The following is a 21,501-nucleotide window of genomic DNA, read 5'->3' as shown; positions in this document are numbered from 1 at the left end:
TCAAATTATTCCCTGCAGAGCTGTTCTTACTGGCAGGATCAGTACACAGTTGGCTGTGGCATGCCCAGCTCCTTGGTGTAGGTGGGTGCCTGGTGGACCCTGTCCTAGTTCTTCTGTCACTCCTGTGTTCCCTGTGCTCCTGGCTGTACTTGCCTGCTCAGTAGCTAGAGAGAAAATCACTTTCTCTCTTTCTTATTCACCACAGTGGTATTTTTTTCTGTCAGTAATTCAAATTAATTATTTCAATTAACACTGTACTTTCCCTTGTTTCTCCATCATTTGGCTTTCTTTTCCCCTAATGACATTAACAAAATGAAATTATGTATGTCAGTCTCGTATAACTCAAGAGAAATATATTACAGAGTGAAAACACACATTTTAGCATTCTCAGATGAGTGCTTAGATGTTTGGAAATCTGAAGTAAAATAGTCTATAGTTCTAATCACAAAAGTTATTTTCATCATAACCTCCTGTTTATTACTTATATCATCAATGTGATTAGGGTCTACAAAAATTATTATGGACAGATTGAGTGTATAAAAATCTATTGTGTATGTCAATCTGTGTGATGGAATCTTCACCCTTTTAGGTGTCTGTTCATGTAGTTAAATTCTCTGCTACTAGAATCTGTTATATTATTGTCATGTACTTCAGGGCTTCCTTCCTTCCTTCCTTCCTTCCTTCCTTCCTTCCTTCCTTCCTTCCTTCCTTCCTTCCTTCCTTCCTTCCTTCCTTCCTTTCTTTCTTTCTTTCTTTCTTTCTTTCTTTCTTTCTTTCTTTCTTTCTTTCTTTCTTTCTTTCTTTCTTTCTTTCTTTCTTTCTTTTTGTTTCTTTTTGTTTCTTTTTCCTGCTTTCTTATTTTGATTTCTTGCTTTGTGTTTTGTTTGATACAGGGCCAGTATATATAGATTGGATGTCCAAGAACTCACTATATAGACCAGCATAGCATCAAATGAACAGATATCCATCTACCTGCCTCTGCTTATTGAGTCTTGGGATTAAATATATATGGCACCATGCTGAACTATGGGCTATCCTTTCTTACAAAAATATGAAATATTAAATGCTTGCCAATTGAGACGATTTTGTCTTGCTTTTGTTTTCTTCAAGGCCATATCAATCAAATGCAACATTAGCAAGAAACTTTTGTTAAAGTGTCAGGTAAGTATATAATGGATAATTATTTGTAATTAAACTTTGAGCCCCTGAGTCCAGGAAATTCCCTGAGAACCAGGCATGGTAATGTGTTCCTATAATCCTAATACTGGACTATCAGAGGTAAGTTTTTCAGCCTATACTAAATATTGAGACCCTGTGTCAAAATATCAATAAAATGAACTCCCCATTAAAACATATGCATGTATGAAGGAGGGATAGTAATACTCAGGAGTGAACATGGCCAGTTCTTTAAATCATTCTGTCCTTAACTCTATATACTTAGTGCTCCTGAACACATTTTATCACATAGCTAAGTTTTCGGGATCTGAAACATACAATATGTTTTGAGCAGATCATTTGCTATTTCATTGAAGTCATGCAGCAATCATGAAGGTTCACACAGAAGGAGACTACCGTATTTTATGATTATATTGTACATATCCATATCATTAACCATAACAAATTGTGACATTTCTAGAAAATCTTGCATTTTGTTCATTTTGTTTATAAAGCTTTGTTCTTTTCCTACATAATTTAACATTAACTTAATGTAACAGCCTAATGAGTCACCTTGCTCAAATGAACAGTTTACAGCTAATGAATCCTGAGTTAGCTGTTAGGCAGTTTCTGGAATTAACTAAGTGTCATTTCCATATTTAGTCAAGATTGACTAGTAGCCACAAATACTGTTGAATTAAAAATCAAAGTCACTTTCTTAACTATGGCATTATCTTTTAAAATTAGTAGTTAGAATGTACTTTCTGCTTTGTAAATAATATTTCTGCTTTGTAAATTTGTAAATAAGTAATCTAACTTCCGAAAACTTGCATATTTAAGAGTATTAAAATACACTTACATTGAGTTTACCTCTCCACCCCCCCTCTCTGTGTGTGTGTGTGTGTGTGTGTGTGTGTAACTTTTTTTACTGTAGGAAAACAAGGTTTGTGGTAAATCTGGGTTTTATTAATATAACAGTTTACTTCAACTGTGTGATACTAACCTGTTCAAAATTTAGTTTTGGTTTAAAACCCATGGCTATGAGCAAGACAAATAGACAAACAGCATCTATTTGTTTCCCCAACTCATTGCCAATGTTGTCTATTTGTTTTCAGGTTGGTAGTTGTGACCAGATGTGAAGAATAGCACAGATTGATCTTTGTAAGACAAACCCATGTGGAGCAGTAACTTACTGAGTGCATTTATGATTACCTATTGTTATTCTCTGAGAAAAGTCCATTTATTTTGTGATGTGGTCTGAGTTCTTAAATGAAAAAAAAAAAGGATATCTGTCTCCATTCCCATTTTTCAATTCTTCAAACTAGTCTTGTTTTCCAAAGACACCAAATAACTTTCTGTTTATTGTTCAAGCTCAGGAAATGATTTCTGACATATTCACTTGTTTTTGTGCAATAAAAATGCCAATATTCTTCAAGTCAAAAAGCCACAGCAGGAATTGCCATTTTTTTGAGAACATTTATAAACCATACAATCAAATAGCAATGAAAGTAGATTACCATGCTTCTATTCCGAGGTGCATTGGAAAATAGCTCATATTAAATAAGACATTTAAAAGCTTCTCTTTTGATTTAGAGATTGAATGATGTTCTCAGGTAGTATTAGATTAAAGTTAGTTCAAAGAAGGAACTTAAATAACATGGACATTTTCTTTCTATTTGTTTCACTAAAGGTCATAAGGTTTAAAGTGAAGGACCAGGTAAAACTGACAAAAATCATGTTATTGTGAGTTTCTCTATCAAGACTTCCTCTCATCAGTAGCAAATTCAATGACAACTAATGTTTCAACATCTGCAAAACAACAATGAGAGCACAATGGGATATATATCATACTAAAGCAGATAGTGGTATATATACACAATGTGGGGTATTTTGAGAAAGGAAGGGTGGCAATAGAGGAGGATTAATAAAAGCAAAGTGTATGGCCACGGGGAGGCAGCTTGGTCGAGTGAGTCCATCTGACCCCACAGATCAGAGGATCCATCCAGAGGCCTCTGGAGGGAGCCTTCCAGTCACCACCTCTAGATCATGAGCAGCCTGGGTCATGCACCCTGTTCCCAAGGAGTACAGAGGGCCAGTGGTGCATCTGGAGACTGGCTGCAGGGAGGCATCTTGCACGGGTCAGTCCTGCATTGACAGCAAGACCAACTAACACAAGTGAGATCTAGATGGCAAAAGGCAAATGTAAATCTTGACTCTCATCTATACCTATAATCCTTAGGTTTGGTCTTCTCATTGTATCCTGGATTTCCTGGATGTTCTGGGATACAAGCTTTTTGCATTTTGCAATTTCTTTGACTGTTGAGTCAATGGTTTCTATGGTATCTTCGGCATCTGAAATTCTCTCTTCCATCTCTTGTATTCTGTTTTTTATATTTGCATCTATGGCCCCCGATTTCTTCTCAAGGTTTTCTATCTCCAAAGTTGTCTCCCTTTGTGATTTCTTAGTTGTTTCTACTTCTGTTTTTTTAGATCCAGGATGGTTTTGCTCAGTTACATCATTTGTTTGTTTGTGTTTTCCTGTAATTCTTTAAGAGATTTTTATGTTACCTCTTTCATGACTTCTGCCTCTTGACTCAAGTTCTCCTGCATTTCTTTAAGTTTTTTTTTTTTTTTTTTTGCCTTTTTTCATTATTGGCTTCTATCTCTTGAGCCTTATTCTCCTGCATTTCTTTAAGTGATTTTTCTGTTTCCATTATACAGGTTTCTAGATTATTCATGTTCCCCTGTATTTCTTTAAGAGATTCATTTATGTCCTTTTTGTGTTCTTCTAGCAGCATCATGATCAGTAATTTTAAATCCAAATCTTGTTTCTCTGGTGTGTTGGTATAACCAGGACCACTCTGGAAATCACTCTGGCGGTTCCTCCGAAAACTGGGCACCTCACTTCCAGAAGATCCTGCTATACCACTACTGGGCATATACCCAGAGGATTCCCCACCATGTAATAAGGATACATGCTCTACTATGTTCACAGCAGCCCTATTTATAATTGCCAGATGCTGGAAAGAACCCAGGTATCCCTCAACAGAAGAGTAGATGCAAAAAATGTGGTATATATACACAATGGAGTACTATTCAGCCATTAGAAACAATGAATTCATGAAATTCTTAGGCAAATGGATGGAGCTAGAGAACATCATACTAAGTGAGGTAACCCAGACTCAAAAGGTGAATCATGGTATGCACTCACAAATAAGTGGATATTAACCTAGAAAGCTGGAATACCCAAAACATAATCCACACATCAAATGAGGTACAAGAAGAAAGGAGGAGTGGCCCCTTGTTCTGAAAAGATTCAGTGAAGCAGTATAGAGCAAAATCAGAACAGGGAAGTGGGAAGGGTTGGGTGGGAAAACAGGGGGAGGGAAGGGGACTGATGGGACTTTCGGGGAGTGGGGGTCCAGAAAAGGGGAAATCATTTGAAATGTAAATAAATATATCAATAAATTTTTAAAAAAAGGCAAATGTAGGATCGGTACTAACAGAAATCAAGGTAAAAGGGCAGCATCTAAACCCAATTCTCCATTAATAGCAAGTCCTGGATACCCCAACACACCAGAAAAGCAAGATTTGGATGTAAAATCACTGGTCATGATGCTGTTACAAGAACACATGAAGGACATAAATAAATCTCTTAAAGAAATTCAGGAGAAAAATGATCAAAAGCTAGAAGCCCTTAGAAGGGAAACACAAAAATCACTTAAAAAAAAATCAGGAGAATATGGGTCACACAATAGTAGCCAATAAGAAGGAAATGCAAAAATCAGTTGAAAAAATGCAGGAGAACTTTGATCAACAGGCAGAAGTCATAAAAGAAGAAACACAAAAATCTCTCAAAGAATTACAGGAAAGCACAAACAAGCAAGTGAAGGAACTGAGCAAAAACATCCAGAATCATAAAACAGAAGTAGAAACAACTAAGAAATCACAAAGGGAGACAATTTTGGAGATAGAAAAGCTTGGGAAGAAATCAGGGACCGTAAATGCAAATATCAACAACAGAATACAAGAGATAGAAGAAAGAATCTCAGATGCCTAAGATACCATAGAAACCATGGACTCAACGGTCAAAGAAAATGCAAAATGCAAAAAGCTTGTAACCCAAAACATCCAGGAAATCCAGGACACAATGAGAAGGCCAAACCTAAGGATTATAGGTATAGATGAGAGTGAAGATTTACAACTTAAAGGGCCAGCAAATATCTTCAATAAAATTATGGAAGAAAACTTCCCTAATCTAAAGAGAGAGATACCCATGATTATACAAGAAGCCTACAGATCTACAAACAGACTGGACCAAAACAGAAATACATCCTGTCATATAATAATCAAAACCCCAAATGTACTAAACAAAGAAAGAATATTAAAGGCAGTAAAAGAAAGAGGCCAAGTACCATATAAAGGAAGACCTATCAGAATCACACCAGACTTCTCACCAGAGACTATGAAAGCTAGAAGATCCTAGGAAGATTTCATGCAGACTCTAAGAGAACACAAATGCCAGCCAAAATTACTATACCCAGCAAAACTCTCAATCGCAATAGATGTAGAAACCAAGATATTCCATGACAAAACCAAGTTCACCCAATATCTTACCACAAACCCAGCCCTACAAAGGATAATAAGAGGAAAACACCAATACAAGGAGGGAAACTTCACCATGGAAAATGCAAGAGAGTAACCTTTCATCAAACCCAAAAGAAGATAACCAATCAAATATAAAAGATAACATCAAAAATAGCAGGAAGTAATAATCACTATTCCTTAATATCTCTTAACATCAATGGATTCAATTCCCCAATAAAAAGACCTAGACTAACAGACTGGATATGTAAACAGGATCTTAACATTTTACTGCATAAGGAAGCACACCTCAGTGTCAAAGACAAACACTACCTTAGAGCAAAAGGCTATAAGACAATTTTACAAGTAAATGATCTCAAGGAAACAAGCCGGAGTAGCCATTCTAATGTCAGATAAAATTGACTTTCAACCTAAAGTCACCAAAAGAGACACTAAGAGACACTTCTTGCTGGTCAAAGGAAAAAGACACCAAGAAAAACTCTCAATCCTCAACATATATGCTCCAAATGCAAAGGCACCCTTATTCATAAAAGAAACTTTACTAAAGCGCAAAGCAGACATTGCACCTAACACAATAATTGTGGGTGATTTCAAGACTACACTGTCCTCAATGGACCGATCATGAAAACAAAAACTAAACAGGGAGACAGAGAAACTAATTGAAGCTTTGGACCAATTAGAGTTATCAGATATATATATATTATCTCACCCTAAAGCAAAAGAATATACCTTTTTCTCAGTACCTCATGGTACCTTCTCCAAAATTAACCATATAATTGTTCACAAGACAGATCTCAACAAATATAAGAAGATCGAACTAATCCCATGCCTCCTATCAGATCACTATAGAGTAAAAGTGGTCTTCAATAGCAACAAAAACAACAGAAAGCCCACATACACATGCAAACTGAACAATACTCTACTCAATGATATATTGGTCAAGGAAGAAATAAAGAAAGAAATCAAAGACATTTTAGTATTTAATGAAAATGAAGACACAACATACCCAAAACTATGGGACACAGTGAAAGCAGTGCTAAGAGGAAAACTCATAGCCCTGAGTGCCTCCAAAAAGAAAATGGAGAGAGCATCCACTAGCAGCGTAATGACACACTTGAAAGCCCTGGATCAAAAAGAAGCGAATTCACCCAGGAGGAGTAGAAGGCAGTAAATCATCAAACTCGGGGCTGAAATCAATCAAGTAGAAACTAAGAGAGCCATACAAAGAATCAACAAAACCAGGAGCTGGTTCTTTGAGAAAATCGACAAGATAGATAAACCCTTTGGTTAGCCAGACTAACCAAAGGGCACAGAGACAGTATCCAGATTAACAAAATTAGAAATGAAAAGAGAGATATAACAACAGAAACTGAGGAAATTCAAAAAATCATCAGATCTTACTACCAAAGCCTATACTCAACACAACTGGAGAATCTGGAGGAAATAGACAATTTCATAGACAGATACCAAACACCAAAATTAAATCAGGATCAAATAACAGTCCCATAACTCCTAAAGAAATAAAAGGGGTCATAGAAAATCTCCCAACCAAAAAAAAAAAAAAAAAAAAAAAAAAAAAAAAAAAAGCATGGGACAGATGGTTTCAGGGCAGAATTCTATAGACCTTCATAGAAGACCTAACACCAATACTCTTCAAACTATTCCACAAAATAGAAACAGAAGGAACTCTATCCAACACCTTCTATGAAGCCACAATTACACTGATAAGAAAACCACACAAAGATCCAACCAAGAAAGAGAACTTCAAGCCAATTTCCCTTATGAATATTGATGCAAAGATAGTCAATAAAATTCTTGCCACCCGAATCAAAGAACACATCAACATAATCATCCACCATGATCAAGTGGGCTTCATCCCGGGGATGCAGGGATGGTTCAATATACAGAAATCCATCAATGCAACCCACTACATAAACAAACTCAAAGAAAAAAAACATATGATCATTTCATTAAATGCTGAAAAAGCATTTGACAAAATCCAACATCCTTTCATGCTAAAAGTCGTGGAAAGAAAAGGAATTCAAGGCCCATACCTAAACATAATTAAAGCAAAATATAGCAAACCAGTAGCTAATATCAAACTAAATGGAGAGAAACTTGAAGCAATCTCATTAAAATCAGGGACTAGACAAGGCTGCCCTCTCTCTCCATATGTTTTCAATATAGTACTTGAAGTTCTAGTTAGAGCAATTAGACAACATAAGGAGGTCAAAAGGATACAAATTGGAAAGGAAGAAGTAAAATTATCTCTATTTTCAGATGACATGATAGTCTACTTAAGTCACCCAAAAAAACTCCACCAGAGAACTCCTACAGCTGATAAACAACTTCAGCAAAGTGGCAGTTTATAAAATCAACTCAAGCAAATCAGTTGCCTTCCTATACTCAAAGGATAAGCAGGCTGAGAAAGAAGATAGGGAAATGACACCCTTCACAATAGTCACATACAATATAAAGTAGAGTCTTGGTTTGACTCTAACCAAATAAGTGAAGATCTTTACTACAAGAACTTCAGGTATCTGAAGAAAGAAATCGACGAAGATCTCAGAAACTGGAAAAATCTGCCATGCTTGTGGATTGGCCGGATTAATATAGTTAAAATGGCCTTCATGCCAAAAACAATATACAGATTCAATGCAATCCCCATCAAAGTCCCAACTCAGTTCTTCACAGTTAGATAAAGCAATTCTCAAGTTTATCTGGAAAAACAAACAAACAAACAACAACAACAACAACAAAAAAAACCCAGGATAGCTAAAACTATTCTCAACTTTAAAAGAACTTCTGGGGGAATTAGTATGCCAGACCTCAAGCAATACTACAGAGCAATAGTGTTAAAAACTGCATGGTATTGGCACAGGGATAGACAAGTGGACCAATGGAATAGAATTGAAGACCCAGAAATGAATCCACATACCTATGGTCACTTGACCTGACAAAGGAGTGGAAAACATCCAATGGAAAAAAGATAGCCTTTTCAACAAATGGTGCTGGTTCAACTGGAGGTCAGCGTGCAGGAGAATGCAAATTGATGAATTCTTATCTCCTTGTACTAAGCTCAACTCCAAGTGGATCAAGGACCTCCACATAAAACCAGACACACTGAAAGTAGTAGAAAAGAAACTGAGGAAAATCCTTGAGGACATAGGCAGAGGGGAAAAGTTCCTGAACAGAACACCAATAGCTTATGCTCTAAGATCAAGAATTGACAAATGGGATCTCATAAAATTACAAATGTTCTGTAAGGCAAAGGACTCAGTCAAAAGGACAAAATGGCAACCAACAAATTGGAAAAAGATCTTCACCAACCCTACATCAGATAGAGGGCTAATATCCAATATATACAAAGAACACAAGAAGTTAGACCTCATAAATAAATTAAATAATTAGTTTTGCAAGAAAAAAAAAGAAGTTAGACCTCAGAAAACCAGGGAACCAAATCACCCTATTAAAAATGGGGTACAGACCTAAACAAAGAATTTTTGCCTGAAGAAATTTGGATGGCGGAGAAGTACCTTAAGAATTGCAAGATGGTGCAACCACTTTGGAAATCAGTTTGGCGGTTCCTCAGAAAACTGGGCATGACACTTCCTGAGGACCCTGTTATACCACTTATGGGCATATACCCAGAGGATTCTTCAGCATGCAATAAGGACACATGCTCCACTATGTTCATAGCAGCCTTATTTATAATAGCCAGAAGCTGGAAAGAACCCAGATATCCCTCAGTGGAGGAATGGATACAGAAAATGTGGTATATATACACAATTGAGTACTATTCAGCAATTAAATACAATGAATTCATGAATTTTTTAGGCAAATGGATGGGACTGGAAAATATCATCCTAAGGAGGTAACACAATCACAAAAGAATACACATGGAATGCAATCATTGATAAGCAGATATTAATTAGCCCTGAAGCTCTGAATACTGAAAATACAATTAGCATATCAAATGATTCCCATGAAGAAGGAAGAAGAGGGCCCTGATCCTGGAAAGGCTTGATCCAGCATTGTAGGGGAGTACCAGGACAGAGAAAAGGGTGGGGGAAATATAGGAGAATGGATGTAGAGAAGAGGACATATGGGACATATGGGGGTTGGGGAACTGGGAAAGGGGAAAGCTTTTAGAATATAAACAAAGAATATAGAAAATAAATAAAAATAATAAGAATAAAAAAATATAAAAAATAAAAGCAAAGTATATTTGCATATGTATGAAAATGCCACAGGGAAACACAGTATGTTGCATGCTAACAACAAAGTAAGATATAATCCTCTGAGAAAAGGGAATTCCAGCTTTTTTTTAAACAATTGTGCTGGACCACCTGGAGGTCAGAATGAAGAGAAATGCAAATCAATTCATTCTCTTTTATTATTCGATATATTCGTTATTTATATTTCAAATAATTTCCAGCTTCCTAGATCCCCCTCCCCGAAAGTCCCATAAGACCTCTTACCTCCACCTGTTCCCCCATCTACGCCTTTCCAATTCCCTGTTCTGGTATTCCCCTTCACTGCTGCACTGAGCCTTTCCAGAACTTTGCACTACTCCTTCCTTCTTCTTGGACATCATTTGATATGTGTATTGGGTCTTGGTTATTCCAAGCTTCCAGGCTAATATCCACTTATCAGTGAGTGCATACCATGATTGATCTTTTGAGACTGGGTTACCTCACTTAGGATGATGTTCTCCATCTCCATCCATTTGTCTAAGAATTTCATTGTTTTTAATGGCTGAATAGAACTCCATTATGTATAAATACCACATTTTTTTGTATCCATTCCTCTCTTGAGGGACATCTGTGTTCTTTCCAGCTTCTGGCTATTATAAATAGGGATGCTATGAACATAGTGTAGCATGTATCCTTATTAAATGCTGGGGAATCCTCTGGGTATATGCCCAGGAGTGGTACAGCAGGGTCCTCCTGAAGGGACGTGCCCAGTTTTCTGAGGAACCACCAGACTGATTTCCAGAGTGGATGTACCAATTTGCAACCCCACCAGCAGTGGAAGAGTGTTCTTCTTTCTCTACATCCTCGCCAACACCTTATCTCTCTTGAGATTTAATCTTAGCTATTCTGACAGCTGTGAGGTGAAATCTCAGGGTTGCTTTGATTTGCATTTCCTTAATGAATAATGATGTTGAATATTTTGTAAGATGCTTCTCAGCCATCTAAAGTTCTTCAGGTGAAAATTCTTTGTTTAACTCTGTACCCCATTTTTTAATAGGGTTATTTGGTTTTCTGAGGTTTAACTTCTTTTTTTTTCTTGCAAAACTAGTTATTTAATTTATTTATGAGGTCTAACTTCTTGAGTTCTTTGTATATATTGGATATTAGCCCTCTGTCAGATGTAGGGTTGGTGAATATCTTTTCCTAATTTGTTGGTTGCCGTTTTGTCCTTTTGATGGTATCCTTTCTCTTACAGAAACTTTGTAATTTTATGAGGTCCCATTTGTCAATTCTTGATCTTAGAGCGTAAGCTATTGGTGTTCTGTTCAGGAACTTTCCCCCTGTACTGATGTCCTCAAGGGTCTTCCCCAGTTTCTTTTCTATTAGTTTCAGTGTGTCTGGCTTTATGTGGAAGTCCTTGATCCACTTGGAGTTGGGCTTAGTACAAGAAGATAAGGATGGATCAATTCGCATTCTTCTGCATGCTGACCTCCAGTTGAACCAGCACCATTTGTTGAAAAGGCTATCTTTTTTCCAGTGGATGCTTTCAGCTCCTTTGTCGAAGATCAAGTGAGCATAGGTGTATGGGTTCATTTCTGGATCTTCAATCCTATTCCATTAATCTGATTGTTATTCTAGATGAATTTGAGAATTGCTCTTTCTACCTCTATGAAGAACTGAGTTGGAATTTTGATGGGGATTGCGTTGAATCTGTAGATTGCTTTTGGCAAGATGGCCATTACCCAACTCCTTCTATGAAGCCACAATTACTATGAAGCTCTTCTTGAGCTTCCTGTGTTCTCTGAATTGTAACTTGTTTATTTTGAGATTTTGGCAAATATCCACTAATCAGTGAGTGCATACCATGTGTGTTCCGTTGTGATTGGGTTATCTTGCTAAAGATGATACTTTCCCTGTCCATTCATTTGCCTAAGAATTATATGAATTCAGTTGTCAATTCTTGTTCTTGGAGCTTAAGCCATTGGTGTTCTATTCAGGAAATTTTCCTCCACTGTGCCCATGTGTTCAAGGTTGATCCCAAATTGCTCCTCTGTAAGCATCAGTTTATCTAATATTTCATCAGTTTTTCATCCTCTTGGACTTGAGTTATGTACAAGGAGATGAGATAGCCTTCCTATACTCAAAGGATAAGCAGGCTGAGAAAGAAATTAGGGAAATTACACCCTTCACAATAGCCACAAATGATATAAAGTATCTTGGTGTGACTCTAACCAAACAAGTGAAAGATTTGCATGACAAGAACTTCAGGTCTCTGAAGAAGGAAATTGAAGAAGACCTAAGAAAATGGAAAAATCTTCCATGCTTATGGATTGCCAGGATTAATATAGTTAAAATGGCCATCTTGCCAAAAGCAAAATACAGATTCAACACAATACCCATCAAAATTCCAACTCAGTTCTTCATAGAGGTAGAAAGAGCAATTCTCAAATTCATCTGGAATAACAAAAAACACCCAGGTTAGCTAAAACTATTCTCAACAGTAAAAGAACTTCTGGGGGAATCAGTATCCTGGACCTCAAGCAATAGTATAGAGCTATAGTGCTAAAAACTGCATGGCATTGGCACAGTGACAGGCAGGAGGATAAATGAAATATGATTGAAGACCCAGAAATGAACCTGCACACCTATGGTCACTTGATCCTTGACAAAGGAGCTGAAAACATCCAGTGGAAAAAAGATAGCCTTTTCAACAAATGGTGCGGGTTCAATTGGAGGTCAGCATGCAGAAGAATGTGAATTGATCCTTTCTTGTCTCCTTATACTAAGCTCAACTCCAAGTGGATCGAGGACCTCCACATAAAGCCAGACACACTGAAACTAATGGAAAAGAAACTGGGGAAGACCTTGAGGTCTTGGGCACAGGGGCAAAACAGAACACCAATAGTGTATGCTCTAAGGTCTAGAAATGACAAATGTGACCTCATAAAATTACAGTTTCTGTAAGGCAAAGGACACCTTCAAAAGGACAAAACAGCAAGCAATAAATTGGGGAAAGGATCTTCACCAACCCTGCATCCGACGGAGGACTAATATCCAATATATACAAAAACTCAAGAAGTTAGACCCCAGAAAAACAAATAACCCTATTAAAAATAGGGTGCAGAGCTAAACAAAGAATTTTCACCTGAAGAACTTTGGATGGCTGAGAAACACCTTAAGAAATGTTTAGCATCATTAGTCATTAGGGAAATGCAAATCAAAACAACCCTGAGATTTTTACCTCATACCAGTCAGAATGGCTAAGATGAAAAACTCAGGAGACAGCAGGTATTGGTGAGGATGTGTAGAAAGAGGAACACTCCTCCACTGCTGGTGGGATTGCAAATTGGTACAACCACTTTGGAAATCAGTCTGGTGGTTCCTCAGAAAACTGGTCACAACACTTCCAGAGGACCCTGCTATACCACTCCTGGGCATATACCCAGAGGATTTCCCAGCATGTAATAAGGATACATGCTCTACTATGTTCATAGCAGCCCTATTTATAATAGCCAGAAGCTGGAAAGAACTCAGATGTCCCTCAATGGAGGGATACAAAAACTGTGGTATATATACAAAATGGAGTACTACTCAGCCATTAGAAACAATGAATTCATGAAATTCTTAACAGAAGAGTGGATGCAAAAAATGTGGTATATCTACACAATGGAGTACTATTCAGCCATTAGAAACAATGAATTCATGAAATTCTTAGGCAAATGGATGGAGCTAGAGAACATCATACTAAGTGAGGTAACCCAGACTCAAAAGGTGAATCATGGTATGCACTCACTAATAAGTGGTTATTAACCTAGAAAACTGGAATACCCAAAACATAATCCACACATCAAATGAGATACAAGAAGAAAGGAGGAGTGGCCCCTGGTTCTGGAAAGACTCAGTGAAACAGTATTCGGCAAAACCAGAACGGGGAAGTGGGAAGGGGTGGGAGGGAGGACAGGGGAAGAGAAGGGGGCTTACGGGACTATCGGGGAGTGGCGGGGGGGCTAGAAAAGGGGAAATCATTTGAAATGTAAATAAATTATATTGAATAAAAAAAAAAAAAGAAGAAGAAGCTGGCCCCAGTGGCCCAAGGATGCCTATCCTACCTCCACATCATAGCTGCCACTGCCCTGCTAGTCAAGGATTCTGACAAAATTTCCATGGGGCAGGAACTTGTTATAACCACCCTCACTGCTATTAAGGGAATCCTCAAGAATACCAGCCTGGTAGCTGTCCAATGCCAGACTGGTGCAATTTGGTGCTCCACATTTGAGTCCCATTGCATAAGATATGACCCATCATCTGCCCTAAACCCAGCCACCCTTTTATCTGACCCATCCTCATATGTGCATCATGATTGTCTTATAATTCTAGGGCTCATCCAGAACATGAAACCAGAATTGATCATCATGCCCTGGCAAGATATGGAACATATATACTTCATGGATGGGAGCAGCTTCATCCAGAATGGAATTGGATGCAGGGGCAGCAGCAGTTGATTTACACTTGGGCAACTGCTGTGCCTCTGGGAACTTCGGTTTAGAAATCTGAACTAAGGAATCTAATCCAAGCTTTAAACCTGGGAAAACAAGCCACAGTTAACATTTATACTGACAACAGATATGCCTTTGCTACTGCTCATATGCATGGATCCATATGCCAAGTGATGGGATTATTGACTACTGAAGGAAAAACCATCAAAATAAGGAAGAAATAATCGCTTTGTTGCAGGCTTTATGTCTTCTTCTCAATGTGTTTTAGGACCACCCTGTAGCTAGAGTGTATTACTCTTGGGATGATGTCATCAACCAGCTAACACTTCCAAACATTCAGATAAAAAGAGTGGCCATTTCCTCCTGTGCTACTATGTTTTTTCTTGGCTCACCAGAGCTGCTAATATAGGGGACTCAGCCTTTTCCCTCCAAGATAAAAATTACAAGGTTTTACAAATGGCTATAGATGCAGATATACAGGAAATGGAAAAGTCCATCAAAGCCTTGCAGGATCCCTATCCTCTCTAGCAGAAATAGTTTTACAGAAGAGGCCTAGACTTGCTGTTCCTCCAGCAGGGAGGATTCTGTACAGCCATAGGTGAGGAATGTTGTTGCCATGTTGACTACTCAGGGGTGATCAAAAAATCGTTGGCCTTAGTCAGAAAAAGATTACAAAAGTGTAAAATAAAAAGAACACTATTGGGGTTGGAATGAGTCCCTCTTGAAGTGGTTTTCTTGGCTAACCAAACTTGACTCTGTCCTGACAAATTCTTTATCCTACTGATAAAGAAGAAAAATTAACCACATTAATATACGTTCTTATAGGAAAAAATCAATTACAAAGCCTTTTCTATTCTCTTATTTGCATCTTCTCAAAATAAGCCTCAGACATCTCTGCCATATATACATATACATAATTAAGTACAGCATAGCATATACACATGCGTGGACATGCACTAAAATTATTGTTTCCATTTGGAACATAAAATATAGTTCTCTCTGACATGTTCCATAAATGGCAAAAAATTAAGTTCATTACAATGCAAATTGAAGAGATTTCTATAACAGCTAGAGAAAATAACACACATGAAAATATTGATATCTGTTGAAATATAATTTTATGATGGAATATTATAAAAGCAAAGCATAACACTAGATATTATTTTGGGGACAAAACCCTTGAGAAGGAAATGAAATTCCTGATAGTTTTGGTTCTATTTAAACTTTTTCCTTTTTCCTGAAAGTTTAAGTGTTAACATTCTGGTGTGTCCCAATGTCTTGGTCGTCAGATGCATCAATTTATTGAATTTCTTCTAGGAAGAAGTCATAAGGTTCATCACTATTCTGGTGTCTTTTATTATAAAGGTCTTCAATCCCAGGCATTTCCTGGTAAGCTTCAGGTGAACATTTCTCTTCTTCACATACTTCTTGATGTGTTTCAAGTGAATTTACTTCAGGCTTGGGTGTTACTTCACTTACTTCATAAGAAGCTGTGGGTACAGTGGTTTCTTCACAAATCTCACGTAAAATGTAATCAGGTTCACCTGGTCCATGTGGTTCAGTTATAGGTATGGCTTCCAGAGTGATCAAGATGTCTTCAAGATGAAATGCTTTTGCATGTTGCTCAAAAGTGGATTTCTCTGATCCAGGTGATTTTTGGCATGTGTTGAGAAGAGAGTCTTCAGGTCCAGTCCAATACTGGTCTGTTTCACAAAAACAGTTCATTACTTCTATGTCATGGTATCTAGCAGGATTTTCCCCATGGGCAGGTGGCACCTGTATTTCCCTTACTGCTTGTAATAGAGGTTCAGCATTTGTTTCTGAACTTTGTTGTTTATTGAAACCCTTTCGATTTACCTTCCTTGATCTCCTCCGCCTCTTGTAAATCTTTGGATCTTCAAGGTGCCATTGTAACATTTGCTTCTTTTGTGCTTCATCTTTTCTTTTTTTGAGTTGTTCTCTATTTCGTAAATGCCAAGATCCAATGAGAACTGGCTCATAGGTCTTCTCTGTATCAGTGTCAGTTGTCTGGTAGTGTATCCCCTGAGATTGGACCTTCTTAAGATCCATCTTTACACATTAGCTTCCTTTCCTCTGTGAATAAGTCAGTAAGAGAGCTCGCAGACAATCAGTGATCTTCCTGCTGTCTCCCTGTCAAGGCAGGGACTCTTGCTATCACAAATCCTTTGATGATGATGTTAAGAATGCTGATGAGATGATGACATGCTTGCCATTCTATAAGCTCATAATGGTGACTAACCCTACCATAATGGTAAATGCACTACCTCAATTACTATTAACTTTAATAAATAGTTTGATCAAGCAAGAAGCAAAATATATTTTTAAAAATGGTGAAAAATATTGTCTATATCCCTATCTAAGAATATTTGCACCTACTATAGTTGTTTATTAGGGCTCAAGGCAATAGCTCCAGTCATATAGCTTGAAAGTCTCCCAATTTTACCTGAATCAAAATTATACAGAGGTATAAAAAGGTGATAATAGCAATTTAGGTATCAGTAGTATCATATCTTTAATAAATGACTTTGGGGCTTTAGAGTTGACATTATTTTAATCATACCTTAGTTTCTCTTCACAACCCTTCTTATAGACTTCCAGGGTAATCTAGGATCCAATATTAGAACTATGTTATGTTTGGTTTTAATTATGAAAAGTAAGGTAGGTTCCTATGATTTCTAAATAATTCTGACAACTATTATCTTTTTCATTTTAAATTGTCCATTTCTTCAATTGTTATTGATCATGCAAATGTTTTACAACTTTATGATAATCTTTACTTTTTAGAAAATTTGTAAGACCTCCAGTTGTACCAGCACCATTTGTTTAAAAGGCTATCTTTTCCCTTTTTGTGGTTGTAGCTCCTTTTTCAAAGATCAAATGACAATAAGTGTGTGGGTTCATTTCTGGGACTTCAATTCTATTCCATTGATCTACCTGCCTGTCACTGTAGCAATACAATACAGTTTTTAACACTATTGCTCTAGTAGTATTGCTTGAGGTCAGTGATACTGATACTCCCAGAAGTTCTTTTGCTGTTGAGAATAGTTTTAGTTATCCAGGGTTTTTTGTTATTTCAGATGAAATTGAGAATTGCTCTAACTCTATGCAGAATTGAGTTGGGATTTTGATGGGGATTGCATTGAATCTGTAGATTGCTTTTTGTAAGGTGGCCATTTTTCTATAGTAATTCTACCAATCCAAGAGCATGGAAGATTTTTCCATCTTCTGAGGTCTTCTAAGAATTCTTTCTTCAAAGACTTGAAGTTCCTGTCATACATATCTTTCACTTCTTTGGCTAGAATCACACCAAGATACTTTATATTGTTTGTGGCTATTTTAAAGGATGTCATTTCCTTAATTTCTTTCTCCGCATGTTTATCCTTTGAGTATAGGAAGGCTACTCATTTGCATGAGTTAATTTTGTACCCAGTCAATTTACTGAAGTTGTTTATCAGCTGTAGGAGTTCTCTGGTGGAGTTTTTGGATGGCTAAAGTGTACTATCAGATCATCTGCAAATAGTGATAATATGAATTTTTACTTTCCAATTTGTATCCCTTTGACCTCCTTTTGTTGTCTAATTGCTCTAGATAGAACTTTAAGTACTATATTGAATAAATATGAGAATAGAGGGCAGCCTTGTCTAGTCCCTGATTTTAGTGGTGTTGCTTCATGTTTCTCTCCATTTAGTTTGATGTTGGCTACTGTTTGGCTATATATTGCTTTTGTTATGCTTAGGTATGGGTCTTGAATTCCTGATCTTTCTAAAACTTTTAACATGAAGGGATGCTGAATTTTGTCAAATGCTTTTTCAGCATCTAATGAAATGACCAACCATGTGGTGTTATTTTTGAGTTTGCTTATGTAGTAGATTAAGTTGATAGATTTCCAAATATTGAACCATCCCTGCTTCCCTGGGATCCTACATAAAAGAAAATTTGTAAGAACATAATGTCTGTTTAGTGGTTTTTGAGCCTACCAAAGAATTACTGAAGAAACCAATGTGTTTGTGGATCTTAGTAAATAAAACACCTTAAACCTAAATCAATATCTTTTAGTTCATACTATGGATGAATAACTACTGAGTTTAGTTAAAGGCACATGGGTATCAGATTTGTGGATATAGGTATCAAAAATTTTACAAAATACTCAGTTATATAATATTCATGATTATAACCTAGAACCACTCTCATAATTATTCATTTAAAAGAGAGTGTGAGGTTAAAAACTAAAAACTATTTTCTGTGTCCTTATTAAAAAAATCAATTGATTTCACATCCTCAATTACCCATACTTCTGTATAATTCAAATGATTCAATTATATTGAACCACTGAACCTATATTCTCATGTTGCTGTCTTACTCTTCATTTCAACACACAGTACACAAATACATTGTATAAGGAATGAACACATAAGCAAATGAGTACTTAAAAGAACAATGAGATCAGTCAATGGTTAAAAGTACATACTGGTCACAACACCCAGAGAAAGCTAGCTGGACTCCCAGGAGCTCTAACATAACCATGATCATAAGTGAGGAGGTCACAATATTTGCCCCAAACCAGGAGTAACTAGGACCCCTGGGGATCCAGGGACACAGAAACTCCCACCCAGATAATGGCACGGTTTTCTGCCCATCTGAACCAGTGCCCTGAGCAGGCCTTGGTCGATAGCACTAAACCAAGTTCCAACAACAACCAGATGAAGCTTGAAACCCAGATTCTTGCACATGCCCAGGATCATAGGATCCTGGGATCATACAATGCCAGGAGCTTGATCACACAAGGATTTCAAGAACCCAGTGGCAGCTGTTACACACACACAGGATCACAGGAACACAGTATCACAGAGACAGCTGGACTCTGAGGAGTTCTGAGACAAACAAGATAATAGGACAGACAGGATCTAGTCAGAGACAGTGTGTACAAGTAGTACTAGAGATATCCAGATGGCAAGAAGAAATCCCAAGAAACTGAAACCAAGGTTCTTGGCTTCATCAGAACCCAGTACTCCCAACATAGCAAGTCCTGGATACCCCATCATGGCAGAAAAGCAAAATCAGATTTAAAAATCACATCCCATGATGATGATAGAAGACTTTAAGAAGGACATACATAACTCTCTCAAAGTAATACAGGAGAACAAAGGTAAAAAGATAGAAGCCCATAAAAAGAAAATACAAAAATCCTTAAACAATTACAAGAAAACACAACAAAGCAGGGCAAGGAATTGAACAAAACCATGCAGGATCTAAAAAAATGAAGTAGAAACACTAAAGAAATCACAAAGCAAAACTACCCTGGAGATAGAAAACCTTGGAAAGAATTCAAGAGTCATAGATGCAAGCATCAACAGCAGAATACAAGAAATAGAAGACAGAATTTCAGGTGCAGAAGATACCTTAGAAAACATTGACACAACAGTCAAAGAAAATGCAAAATGCAAAAAGCGCCTAGCCCAAAATATCCACGAAAACCAGGACACAATGAGAAGACCAAAGCTAAGGATAATAGGTATAGAAGAGAGCAAAGACTTGCAAATTAATGGGACAGTAAATATCTTCAACATCATTATAGAAGAAAACTTACCTAACATAAAGAATGGGATGCTCATAAATATATAGGAAGCCTACAAACCCTCCAATAGAGTGAGCCGGAAAAGAAATTCCTCCTCTCACATAATATTCAATACACAAAATGCACAAAACAATGAAAGAATATCAAAAGGATTAAGGTAAAAGGATCAAGTAACAGATAAAAGCAGACCTATCACAATAACACCAGACTTCTCATCAGAGACTCTAAAAGCCAGATAATCCTAGACAGAATCCATACAGATTCCTAATAGAACCTTCAAGTCTCTGAAGAAAGAAATCAAAGAAGACCTGAGAAGATAGAATGATCCCCATGATCATGGAGTGGCAGAATTAATATAGTAATCTACACATTCAAAGCAATCCCCATCAAAATTCCACCTCAGTTCATTATAGAGTTAGAAAGAGGTCAGCATGCAGAAGAATGCGAATTGATCCATCCTTGTCTCCTTGTAATAAGCTCAACTCCAAATGGATCAAGGACTTCCACATAAAGCCAGACACTCTGAAGCTAATAGAAAAGAAACTGGGGAAGACCCTTGAGGACATCGGTACAGGGGGAATGTTCCTGAACAGAACACCAAAAGCTTATGCTCTAAGAACAAGAATTGACAAATGGGACCTCATAAAATTACAAAGTCTCTGTAAAGCAAAGGACACCATCAAAAGGACAAATCAGCAAACAACAAATTGGGAAAAGATCTTCCCCAACCCTACATCAGATAGAGGGCTAATATCCAATATATACAAAGAACTCAAGAAGTTAGACCCCAGAAAACCAAATAACACTATTTAAAAATGGGGTACAGAGTTAAACAAAGAATTCTCACCTGAAGAACTTCGGATGGCAGAGAAACATCTTAAAAAATGCTCAACTTCACTAGGGAAATGCAAATCAAAACAACCCTGAGATTTCACCTTACACCAGTCAGAATGGCCAAGATTAAAAATTCAGGAGACAGCAGGTGTTGGCAAGGATGTGGAGAAAGAGGAACACTCCTCCACTGCTGGTGGGGTTGCAAATTAGTACAACCACTCTGGAAATCAGTCTAGCGGTTCCTCAGAAAACTGGGCATGTTACTTCTGAAAGATCCTGCTATACCACTCCTGGGCATATACCCAGAGGATTCCCCAGCATGTAATAAGGATATATGCTCCACTATGTTCATAGCAGCCCTATTTCTAATAGCCAGAAGCTGGAAAGAACCCAGCTATCCCTCAACAGAAGAATGGATGCAAAAAATGTGGTATATATACACAATGGAGTACTATTTAGCCATTAGAAACAATGAATTCATGAAATTCTCAGGCAAATGGATGGAACTGGAGAACATGATACTAAGTGTGGTAACCCAGTCTCAAAAGATGAATCATGGCATGCACTCACTAATAAGTGGATATTAGCCTGGGAAACTGGAATACCAAAAACATAATCC

The 21,501-nt window shown here is 37.3% G+C and overlaps 1 pseudogene; it reads right to left on the bottom strand.

The window, feature by feature from the left end:
• LOC127674467 (rho GTPase-activating protein 7-like) overlaps window positions 1–15,070 on the bottom strand; it is a 34,209-nt pseudogene extending 19,139 nt beyond the window's left edge.
• Window positions 15,071–21,501: the final 6,431 nt, after the last annotated feature.

The sequence above is a fragment of the Apodemus sylvaticus genome, chromosome X, assembly GCF_947179515.1.
Source record: "Apodemus sylvaticus chromosome X, mApoSyl1.1, whole genome shotgun sequence".
Classification (NCBI taxonomy): domain Eukaryota; kingdom Metazoa; phylum Chordata; class Mammalia; order Rodentia; family Muridae; genus Apodemus; species Apodemus sylvaticus.
The sequence above is the reverse complement of the archived record's forward strand: the minus strand, read 5'-3'. Positions and strand labels throughout refer to the sequence as shown.